This window comes from Esox lucius, chromosome 22, assembly GCF_011004845.1.
Source record: "Esox lucius isolate fEsoLuc1 chromosome 22, fEsoLuc1.pri, whole genome shotgun sequence".
NCBI classification, from domain to species: Eukaryota; Metazoa; Chordata; class Actinopteri; order Esociformes; family Esocidae; genus Esox; species Esox lucius.
In genome coordinates, this window is record NC_047590.1 from 9,108,284 (window position 1) to 9,120,421 (window position 12,138).

The 12,138-nt window shown below is 38.5% G+C and overlaps 1 long non-coding RNA gene across 1 annotated transcript; it reads left to right on the forward strand.

The window, feature by feature from the left end:
- The first annotated feature begins 5,765 nt into the window (after nt 1-5,765).
- LOC109614914 lies at nt 5,766-9,812 on the forward strand. Its single transcript, XR_002195910.2, has 3 exons — nt 5,766-6,275; nt 7,569-7,735; nt 9,654-9,812. It is a non-coding gene; the product is annotated as an uncharacterized LOC109614914 (long non-coding RNA).
- Nucleotides 9,813-12,138: the final 2,326 nt, after the last annotated feature.

Consider the following 12,138-nt stretch of genomic DNA (forward strand, 5'->3'; position numbering starts at 1 on the left):
TCAACATAACACTGACAGCACCTCACCCCTGTTTAGATACATTTTATAACTGTCTTCCACAGTTAGTTTCATTCTGTGCTTCAAAATTATATTCATAAGATTATCAGTATATACTGATATAATACCACATCAGTATACCAATTGCTGCAGAGCAGACCCAAATTAACTGTTGTTGAAGATCAAAATACTGTGTAACCGATTGCTTGGCCTGAAACATTTTCCTTTTTAAAGTTAAATTAACCTCATGATATGAAGAGTATTTATTTATAATTGAATTGGTCATTGGCAGTTCAAATAAACATAAATAAAAAAATAAACATAATTCTTGAAATGGTAATCTAATTCATTTTTACAGTCTGCATTTATAGCTAAGTGCAGATTTCCAGTTGGCAGGTCAGCCTGGACAAGTTTTGGAGCTGTGTCTTTGATAATTCCTACAACTCATCCAAGATGATTGGATTAGTCTACAGGGTCGGGGTCAAATCCATTTAAATGCCATTAAATAAACCAACCTCCTATTAAAATAAAAATGTTCTTCCGTAAAAAGCATTGGGATTGAAATGTTTGTGTACTTCCTGAATTAAAGGCATTCGAAATGTAATTGACCACTGCAATAGCCCAGCCCATAAACCTGAATCTATTATAGTTGCTAGATCCTATAAATCAGATAGGACTAGTTTAACTTATATTCCATACATTTTGCCAGGTTAGCCACTAGATCCTATATATCTGATGGGACTAGCCAAGCCTATATAGCTGTGCTGGTTTAGTAGCTATATCCCAGCTGAGCCTCAGGTGCAGTGTCTTGTTGGGAGCCAGATGTACAGAGAGGTCCCACAGCACTGATCCCTATTAGGTCTCGATAATTATCCCCACCCTCCTGGAAACTCAAATTAGCGTCTGGTCTCCCAGACTGAGAGCTTCCAGGGATCCACGGGTTAATGACAGGTGAGGCTGGTGACCAGCGATCAGTTCTGGTACTTTGGTAATAATTACAGTTTGACTGTTTGACCCAGTCGTTTAACACAAGGAAACCACCACTTCCCCCAATTCTTTTATATGTCTACTCTCTATTACGGGCAGAAGAGGCCTCTTACGTGCTTTTGCAAAGTACACGGAGAGGCGAAGGACAGGGAGAAAAGAGAGAGAGAATGAGAGAGAGGGAGGGAGAGAGAGCAAGGCATTAGCAGAGGAAGAAAAAAGAACCACTTTGTGTGAGATTGCCTTACATCCTTTTCAACTCCTGTCACTGGTGTTGTTTTGAATATTGGCAATTAGGACCTCTGAGAATCCTGTTGAGTTTTTCTTTATTTTTTTCAACAGACCCATTCTGACAATAGTCGTGCTTTCTCCATCTCTTAACCAAAGAGATGTTTTTCTCCCCTTTAATAGACCCGGCTGGTACATCCGGTGTCAGGGCGAAATAATCGGAATAATCTTTGTGTGAAGTAATGTCTCCTGTTTACAAGCCATTATCAGCAGAAAGTATTTGCACGCCTGGGTTTTATAATAATTGTGTTATCCAATATGTGGCTCACTCTTTGATCACTTAACAGGCACTTAAGGTGTCTTCTAGTTTTGCTCGGCATTGTGGGAATGGCACATAGGCTGTCTGATGACATGAAACAGCCTAATTGCCGGCGCCTTTATTTTGTCAAAGAGATAGGTGCCACGGGCGGCCCTGACATGGTTTATGTAGTGAGATGTCAGTACCTTCTCTCTGTTTTAAACACACCAAAGACAGATGACGCAAAGAGGACAGGATCCTTTTCCTTTTCTTCTGGTATCCCAAAAGGCACCCTGTTCACTTTGCAGTGCAATGGCCTTTATGAAAACCGGGGGCACTATATAGGCGAAAGGTTGCCATTCGGGACGTAGCCTTTCTGTTTCTGTGTTCGACCAGGGATTTGTAATTAACACAAACCTCTTGATGGCCCCTGCTTCATCATTAGTAATAATTATGTGGTAAAATGTATACATTCTGACTTCCCTCCAAGGGTCAGCCCTGAGTACTGTATGTAAGCACATTCAATCTCTCTTTCCTTCCTGTCTCTCTATCTTTTTTTCTCTCTCTTACTCTCTGACACACACACACACACACACTATCTTTCTCGAACACATTCACTCACACACTCTCTCTCCCTCCCTCTCTCTCACACACGCACACTCACACACACACACGCACCCTCTGTCACTCTCTGTCAGCCTTTCTCCCTCCCACTCTATTTCGTTCCCTCTTTTTCTATCTTACGCTCTCTTTCTCCCTCTCACACACACACTCTATTTCTCTCTCTCACACACAGACATTTACTCTCTCTCTCTCCCTCTCATATACATATTATCTCTCCCTCCCTCTCTCCCTCACACACACAAACATTCCCTCCCTATCCCTAACACACACATACAGATTCTCCCTCTCAAATGTTCATATTTCGAAATTCAAAAAGCTTTATTGGCAGTAACAGATATTGCATAAATATTGCTAAAGCATCAATGTATACAGTATATATTGTAATAAAAAAGCAATAAATTGTAATTAGATAATATAAAAAAAAGATATAAAACAAAATTCATTAGGAATAAAAACAATATAATGATAGCTGTGAATACTAATTAAAATCACCTCTCTTTCACACACATAATCTCACCCTTTCTGTTTTTACCAATATGTATAACCTTTAAGTAGTTTCTTTCTGATGCAGAGGCAAAATAATGATATATTTTAGGTGCCCAGCTCTCTAGTACTACTACCTAGCCTAACAAATATGGGGAAATTACTAGAATAATACAGCAAAATATATGATTGTATTGAACAGCAACTGAGCCAGGTCCACCTCTTTCCACATAATATAATTTTTCCATTTGTTGTCTTCTCATCCCTACAGGCGTGGGTTCTTGATTTCAGACTTGCAGTAAAAAGAAAGCTTGTATTATTATGTGGATCACAATCAATGCCGGGTTGTAGGTTTGGGTACAGTTGATACGTTTCTATTAAATCAAGCCTGCAATTTCAAAAGGAAAATGACAAACATTAGGACCATTTTGAAATCGTAAATAGATTACAATAAAAAAAAAAACGGAAGTTTAAATGTTGCTAGAACAGGGTGATCAAATTAAGATTCCTGTGTTTTATCTCTGACCGTGGTAACAGCAGCCCACGTCGCCTCTCTCTGCAGCGCTGGTGAGGTGTGGTTAGCTGCCCCAGTCCACTGCATTGTTCTGGTCTCACTCCCTCAGGAGGAAATATGGCCATGAATACTGTACATGAACTTTGGATAAATAAATAAACACCCAGAAAAGAGCTTCTAGATAATTGAACACAAGTGAGAGGCAGAGGCAGGAGGCAGGAGGCAGGGGAAAACAATTTATCCTGGGAGAGAGTGGAGCACAGCAGAGCAGCGAGGTGGCAGGTATGATTAAAACCAACGTGATTTATGGGAAGGTGGGTCGCCATCGTCACGCTCGCTGCTCATATTAACGTTTTCTGCGTAGGACTTGTAGTGTCACCTCAGCCTACCCACTCAGACAACGCCAACACACCCACCCACCGACTCACCGTCTTCATCGCGTTGCCATATTTACACAAAAGCACTTCCAGAGGTTAGAATCACAATGATGTAACTATGTTCTCAAAGCTTTTGCTGTCACCCTCAGAATAGGTTTCTGCTGGGGGTATCTCAGCTTTGATCAAGCAGACCTCAATGTACCCATATTCCTGTAAATGAGGAATAGTTTTGACTCAAGAATTCTAAAGCCTATTCTAAAAGGCTAAAAAAATATGTGAAATTTATAAATTAGATTTTGAATGGTATCTGGCTGTTTTTTGATGTGTCTTGGGTGTATTTAGAATAAAAAACTAAAGTATTCTTTATTAAATAACACAATAGCATTCTTCATTACTTTATTTTACTGTAATCTCTCTTTTCTGGCACGCTTGTGTGAAAAAGTTAAGGAAAATGTGTATTTGTTTTTAATATTTAGTTGTAACGCAAAAATGTAATCTACATTTGAATCTGCAGAAATATAGAATATACAGCTTTGGGGAAAAATTAAGGGACAACTGCACGTTTTTCTTTTCCAAAAAAGTTGAAAAGGAAAGTTTTGAGTGAGGAACAGAAGTGTTCAATTTGCAGTGGTCTCTTCATTTGAACCCTTCTGTTCCTCACTCAAAACCTGTGCAGTGGTCTCTTAATTTTTTTCCAGAGCTGTATGTCCTCTAATGACCTAAATTAACCAAAATAGAAGCCAACATGATGGATAAGTGTTCCCTGTATAACCACTCTGTTGTGTTCCCAAAGCAACAAACAATAACATGAGCGTATTGTGACAGGATCATTCCAACCCAAGGCATTAAGGAAGTTCTGACCATTTTAGTAGTTTAGTAGAATTTATTTTCAGACAATACACTTCATGTTATAAGAAAACGCTATATGTTAACAGGGCCAAATGATATAGGGACGATGAAAAACAGAACAAGACCACTGTAAATCATCTGTATTTCCCATATATACATATTTTAAAGTTTATTTTCCTGTTATGAGGAAAGACGCGTGAAGGGGATACTGATCTAGCAGATGTATACAGTCATTGAATCCAGGACATCGTGAAATGAGGATACAAATGTCAGCAAGGGTCAGAACTCAACCAGAAACCAGTCAGGATTATGGCCTTTGGCAAAAAAGATGGAAATGGTGAAACAAAAACACCAAGTTTAAACAAGAATGTCTCTATGTCCATTTCCTATGATTAAGTCACCAGAAAAATAAATGGGACTGTGCTTTTGTGTGTTATTTGCCATTGTAATGACTCTCAACACACATATTCCACTATAGCTTGGCAAAACAAGTTTTGTTTACAGTAATATATAATTTTCAAGAGTTAACCAGCTTCCAAAGTACAAATACTTTGCATAGAATGAAAATTACCCACTTTAAAAACACATTGGATGAACCAGTAATAACAAATTCATGAAATGCTTATATATGTGTAATAAAAGTATTATGGACATATAGTCAAAGTAAATCTTTATCCAATAATTGAAAATGTATTTAAGAGGTCCAGATGCCAGCGCAATGATGTACAACTGGAGCTGCGGCATCCATGTATTATATCAATTCTACAATCCACTTTGCAAAAGCTAAGAGAAGACTCAGGTGGCCAATATTAACCTGCAAAATAGATGCTGCATATTTCCCTCATAAATTGACGTCTCTGCATTGGGGTAATTGAATTCCAAGCCATCATACCTACCTCAGTCAAGCTTTATGGAGATTAATTACTTTACCAAGACCCCACACTGAGATAGCACACATTCTAACCCCAATGGCAGCAAGGCATTGTGCATGGACAGAATGAACTTCAATGGCATTCTCCACAACGTGGGGGAAGAAATCGAAACAAAGAAACTACAAAAGTATGATGTTATCGAGAACAAAATAAGAAATGTTGTTGTGTTACGATTAATTAATTTCAAGGTGATTATCATTTATGGAGCTCAGTTAGGTTTGTATGGGGGGGGGGGGGGGAGAGAAATTAGAAGATAAGAAAAACAAAGCCTGAGGTAATCTTGTGCTATTCTGTTCCTGAGACATATTTCTAATATGTACACTTAAAGGGGTTGTAATCTAAATATTCATTTAGGTTAATTTATGTGAATAAAACACCTACAACACAGCCTTTAGTGGTGTTACAGTGACGGTGACCCGGAAATGAATGTTTCTGATATTGGATCATACACAATCTTGTACTGTCTTACAAGTGAACGGGTTAAATTGTTGTCAGTACCGTGTGAGTTTCAGCACAACTCCTTTCACAGCAACACTTGAAAGTGTAAAAACTATACAAACCAGCGGCGATGACTGACATCACTTGTAGTAACATGCCCGACACAGCCGTCATTTCGGGCTCTACGTTTTGATGTGCGTTTGGCTGAGGCATCAAGCAACGTGAAGTCAACATGAAAACAAGCGCGGCGCCGGCGTGACGGGATGTTTTCCCGGTGGTCGTTGGTGTAACAAAGTTTCATAATTGCCCACCTGCCATGGACTCGGTGAGAATGAGAAACTTGGATGGAGCCGTTTAGCTGGAATCGCATCACACAGGAGGCGTTACCTTGGCAGTTTGTCTTCTGGCGCAGTGGGTCCGTCTGGGTGGTGCGATCGTGTTACTAACTCGGAGCGCTAATCCCTGGTTGAAGGGGATACATTTCATAGAAAATCAACGTTATTGACACCGGTCATATGCCATGAGAGGTATCCTTGTATGTGCAGACTATTGTAAGTCTTCTATGGATGTACTGTATAACGATATTACAGCAATGTTACAACGATATTATAACGATATTATGATAATATATACCGTCTAGCGGACACTGTCATACAAAGCGAATTACAGTCATTTGTGGAGGTGGATTTACTGGGCCCCAGAAGGACTCTAACCATTTTGAGTTGTAAAATGCCATGCTTTACCAACTAGGCCACACAGGACCAGAAAATACCAATGTAATGATACAATACAAAAGCTTAATGAATAATATGTTCCTGAAAACAACTTGTGTCAAGTACAGTGTTTAAATGAGACTAACAACAAAACTTGTCAGCGCGGTAGGTAATTTAATATACATTAGATCTTTCGATACTGCTAGCTCGAATGCTAATGAACATCATTCTCAGACCTTAGAAACATGGGCACACTAGATGTTCCATTTGGAAAAGCACATACATATTTATCGCCACGTCCTTTCTCATATATTCCAACAAATCTTATCTTGCCGATCCACTCTCCACCCATGCTCCCATTACATGGCCCCGTCCTTTTATTAACAAAACCTGCACACTTCAAGGTCTATTTGTACCAGAGCTGATACGGTTTTATATCAGTGCACATTTGACCATGAACAAGGGGATTATGTTCCTGCTCTGAACTCAGGTTATATCCACCATTCCTTGAGAATCACGACAAAGACTATTCATATTGCCTCTTTTCAGAGTCTGCTGAGATAACCGGGTCCTGACTTAGAAAAGAGGTTAAATACGGGAGTTAATTTTGTTTTCTAACTAACTAACCTGTGTTTAACGGAGTAACCCACCCGGTTCCTGTATCAACTAATTCCACATCAACTAACTAACACTATCACCTTACCCACAAAGTTATTATTTCTTTTCCAGAGATGGCAATGAGACAACAAGACAGGTCTGTTGCTCTCTAAATCAATAAAGGGGTCCTTGGAGTACCCCGTGTAGCCATATGGACCGAAAAGCACCACAGCTTCTCAGGTTGTCTCCTGAGTGACTCATATGCTGTGTGCCAAATGGTGCCCTATCCCCTTACGTGGTGCTCTACTTCTGACCAGGACTCATACATCTCCGGTCATGGGCTGTGCACTCTGTAGGGAGGGGTGCCATTTGGGACTCTGAATTTTTAGGACCTGGCGCAAAGTTAATCTTCCAACCCCAACCTCAACAACCCCCCCCCCCCCCCACCCACCCCCAACCCCCTCCCTGCTGTCCCCTGTCCCCCCATCTCATACACCTTCCTTCTCGTCTTCCTGGCCGTGTCTCAAATGTCAGACCACCTGGGATATACAGCTGTCAGGGTGGAACAGGAGCCCAGGGGCTAGACCCGGACGAAGCCCCAGGATTCACCTCTCTAGACGGGCAGTGTCGCTGACACGTGGGGGTCTGGCTGGACAGGAAATAGATCTGACGGTCACATAAATCAATGGCCACTCGCAGAGGTATAAAATACTGAACAGATTTCATTGTCCATTATTTATTAGATAACACAGTAAATTAACTGGCACTAACACATTTTACATTCATGTTTATATATTGTGCAGACTCATTATTTCTATGAAATATTATACTTTCTCTATACCTTAACTAACTCCTAACTGAGAATAGCTTTTTCACACCTGGAGACGGGTAATATAACAAGGTCAGAATGTGTCTTTATTTCACCATCTTAGTGAGGATTTTTCCTTCTCACAAGTATAGAAAATAAAACCTGCGTACAGGAACACAGGCATAAGCACAGACACACACATACAATCAAAGACTCAACGTAGAGATGAGATCACTCAGGACAGGGTGTCAGTAGAGAATTTTACTTGTTTCTACAGTCAATTGTCACCAAGAGAAAAATTTGAGCAAGCCCGAAAAAAGGAGAGGATTTCTCTTTAATACATGACCAGACAAAGATCCATCTGTTTCCATACAAATCTACAAAACAGCCTTTTTTATCCACACAGAGGCATTGATTGTGTGGGTCCATTACTGTATCCTTTATGCATGCCTCCATAAGAGAAGAAACATTGTCGTTTTCTCTCCGCTTCACACAGGGGCTTTCTATGGCCCTGCCGTCACATTCTGAAGCCCTCTTCCTGCCAGCACCGAGGAAACTAAACATTATGAGCTGTGTCATTCTGAGTAAACAGGAGCTTTCTAAGACACTGACTGACTGAACCTACATCCCGTAAATACACTGTTGGCGTAGCGTGTCGTAGCGTAGCGTGTCGTAGCGTAGAGTGGAGCAGTGCTGTACCATGGGGAGATCGGAGCAGAAAGGTAGCAATCAATATTGAAACACAGAAATTAAGCATTTACAGCGCTAATTAGGGAGTAGGCACATTTCCACACCTGTACGGTGATGAGACTGCCAGATTCTCACATCTGTCTCTATGCTCCCTCTCCATCCACCTGCCAAGCACCTGTTATCAGTTCAATGCCGCTTGATTGCATTTGATGGCGGCGTATGAAGACTCTTTTTCAGGTTCTTCTGAGGGGATTTTTTTCTTCCCCCCCCCCCCCCCCCTCTTCTCTAGCTGTATTATTTTGTATTTATTTTGTATCTGTTCATTCCAACGCAGGTGCCTCGCAGTAATACTCAAGTGGGACACACATGAGCAATTCTTTTATGCTTCAGTTCCTCCGTCATATTTGCGAAAGCCGGCGGATTAGGGTTTGCATGTCGACAGACACTAGCCTCTTTCTCATACTTTAACAACATCCTCCCAGAATAATTTGCATACCAAATTTTTTAACCCTAGAGTAGAATAGTTGACCATGCAAATCCTTTTCTAAGTCTCTCTGTAGGCTGCATCCCAATATGTCTAATCATGGCCGCATTTGAATACAACACTGTGCATTTTTTTTTATTATTATGGGTTCTGAGTTGGGATGTCACAAAAGCAGGGAAAATCATTGAAAAATAAACTTGAGATGTGAAATTGTTCAAATGTACAGCATTCCATAATGACCAACATGATGTGCTTTATGTGAATCACTAAAGCTGTGGAAGAAAACATATTATTACATGGTTGTTGAAAACCACAATTAAGTTTGGAAGTTCACAATGATAAAAAATGACACACATGGATCTGTTAGGTCACGCGTGGCTCGCAGTTCTCAGAAATTAATGGGCTAAAGATCAATTATGAAATTTATTCGGATCGCCATATTTGTAATTCTATTCACTTTTTCTCAGTCCAACATGGCCCTAAGAGAGTGACTGTGAAACAACCAGGGAAGGAAGAGACAATGGTGTTGACTGATTCTCCACTGTGTGAGAATGGAAAAGTACCAATTTCCAGAATTATCTTACTTTTCCTAGGGAACTAATGGGATCATTCTCATTCTGTTCCGGTGATTCAACAGTTACCAAGGTTGTATTCCAAATGCCGCGTTATTCCCTACAAAGTGCTCTACATCCGACCAATGAGTTCTGCACTATCTACGGAATAGGGTGCCATTTGGGACCCGCTCAAATCACCATCTGGGCGTGTGTTAACCTGAGTCAGATGTGAGCTGTGCTACTGCAAGGTACAGCAGCTTGTTTAATGGTTCTTAATCTTTTCTTTAATTAAATCGCGCAGCCAACCTGAAAAATCTATCTTAATGCAAATGAGCAGAGCTCCCCTTTTTTGGCATTTGCTTACCGTAATGCACTAATAAGGTTAATTTAATAAAAATCTGTTCCAGTTTTTTAAAAGATAATTGTATGTTTTTCTTGATCTTTTTTTCTTAGAACGCTGGGGTGGAGGGAAATGTTTGTTTGTGGAAATTGCCAAGAGTGGAAGAAGAAAAAAGCCTTGCGGGATGTTTGAGAGAGAGATGTAGAGAAAAAAACTAAACAGACAGAGAAAGATAGAGAAGGAAAGAGACAGAGAGAAAAAGAGAAAGAAAAGAGAGAATCCACAGCCCAGTCTTGATATGGATAATAGCATTTAGGTGAACTGAAAATCTATTTGCTCCCCAGAAGTGTGCCTCCTTCACAGGTTTATTGTTTCCATTAGGAAATAAAGGAGAGCTTGTTGTTGTGTGGCCTTCCCTGACAGGCCAAGGATAACAATTTTAGAAACACCTTAGAATAAAGAACAACAACATTATTCAGCAGTAAAAACAGAGGACTATAAAGAGATATCTTGTAATTTGTTGCCAATCACTCTGTATATTCAAAATCAAACATATGCGATAAATAAATATTGGTTCCTCGATTCCTTACATAAATAAATTCAGTGATATCATGACTAAGGTGCTGATGGCAAAATAGTAAAGATAATAACAAGTATTTTTAGGATTCATAACTGCACCTGCGAGCCTCCCAGGCAGTAAACAGAGCATGTAAAGAAAGAACCAATGTCAGCCTACTGTACAGCGATCTCAGGAGGTCCACAGGTAATACTGCCACTCAGGTTCAAATCCGAACCGCTGCCCTCACTGCAAAATCTTTTCCTGTTTATTGCCTGAAAGTAATAGTAATGCTCATAATTTGTATTTCAAAAGTCTGTTGATAAGAGGGCAGTTATTAGTCCTCATCTCCATCATCAAAAAGTGATATTATAAATAAATGTTTACATTTCATATTTCACGTTCCATCACTTCATAGGTGGGAAAACAAACAAATGCAGTAAAAATGTGTACTCTGTATGTCTTGCTCCTGAACTGTTTGCAAAAATGTAGAAAAATACATCAGGTTCCATAATTGTGAAATGTATGTTTAAAGGTACACAGTCAAATCTTCATTATCAATGCTAGCTCAAAATTTCTCAGACACAGGGCTATGGTTAACTTGGAATAAAAACACTGTTAGTGTTCACCCTGTTAGTGATATTTACTTAACATGGTGGAAACTTTTTTAAAGAATATATTAAATAAATGAATAATGTTTGTATGTATTGCTTTTTACATGAAACATTGATGTTTTATGTATGTTTAGACACATTTTATGTTGAGATACGTAGAATTGTTGGTGTTGATTTCCACCCTGTTTTGCTTCATTCTACCCTGTTACGTTGGTATTAACAGAACCTAATTTTACAATACCATCAAATATTATGCACATTTACACATTAACTTGTAGAGTTTGAATGGTTGAACTAACTCTTAATTAATGCTCACCAATAACTATTGTTATTCACCAAGTTTAGGAAATATCAGAGTCAAATAATGCGCTCGTTTTGAAAATAGCACATATTTTACACAATTATTATAGTTTGATAAATATGTGGAATAAAAAGATTTGATGGTACTGTAAAATGTAAATCTAGATGAATAATCTCTTTCGGATAGATATGTGTATGTAACTAACTGGATGAAAAAAATTTAAGAATCCACCTACCTTTATTAGCATTAAACTGTCTGCATTTTACCAACATGTTTTTCTGACAGTAAAAGATTACCTAGTTCTGAAAACATATTGGAAACTTTTAAAATAAATGTAAAAAAAATTGAAAACCAAAAGGCATTGCATACAGTTGTAGGAATGACCCATATGCATGTATTTGCGCAATATATATATATATATATATATATATATATATATATATATATATATATATATATATATATATATATATATATATGTATATGTATATGTATATATATGTATATATGTATATGTATATGTATATATATGTATATATGTATATATGTATATATATATATGTATGTATGTATGTATGTATGTATGTATGTATGTATGTATGTATGTATATATATATATATGTATGTATGTATGTATGTATATATATATGTATGTATGTATATATATATATATATATATATGTATGTATATATATGTATGTATATATGTATGTATATATATGTATGTATATATGTATATATACAGAGCTGGGCACCA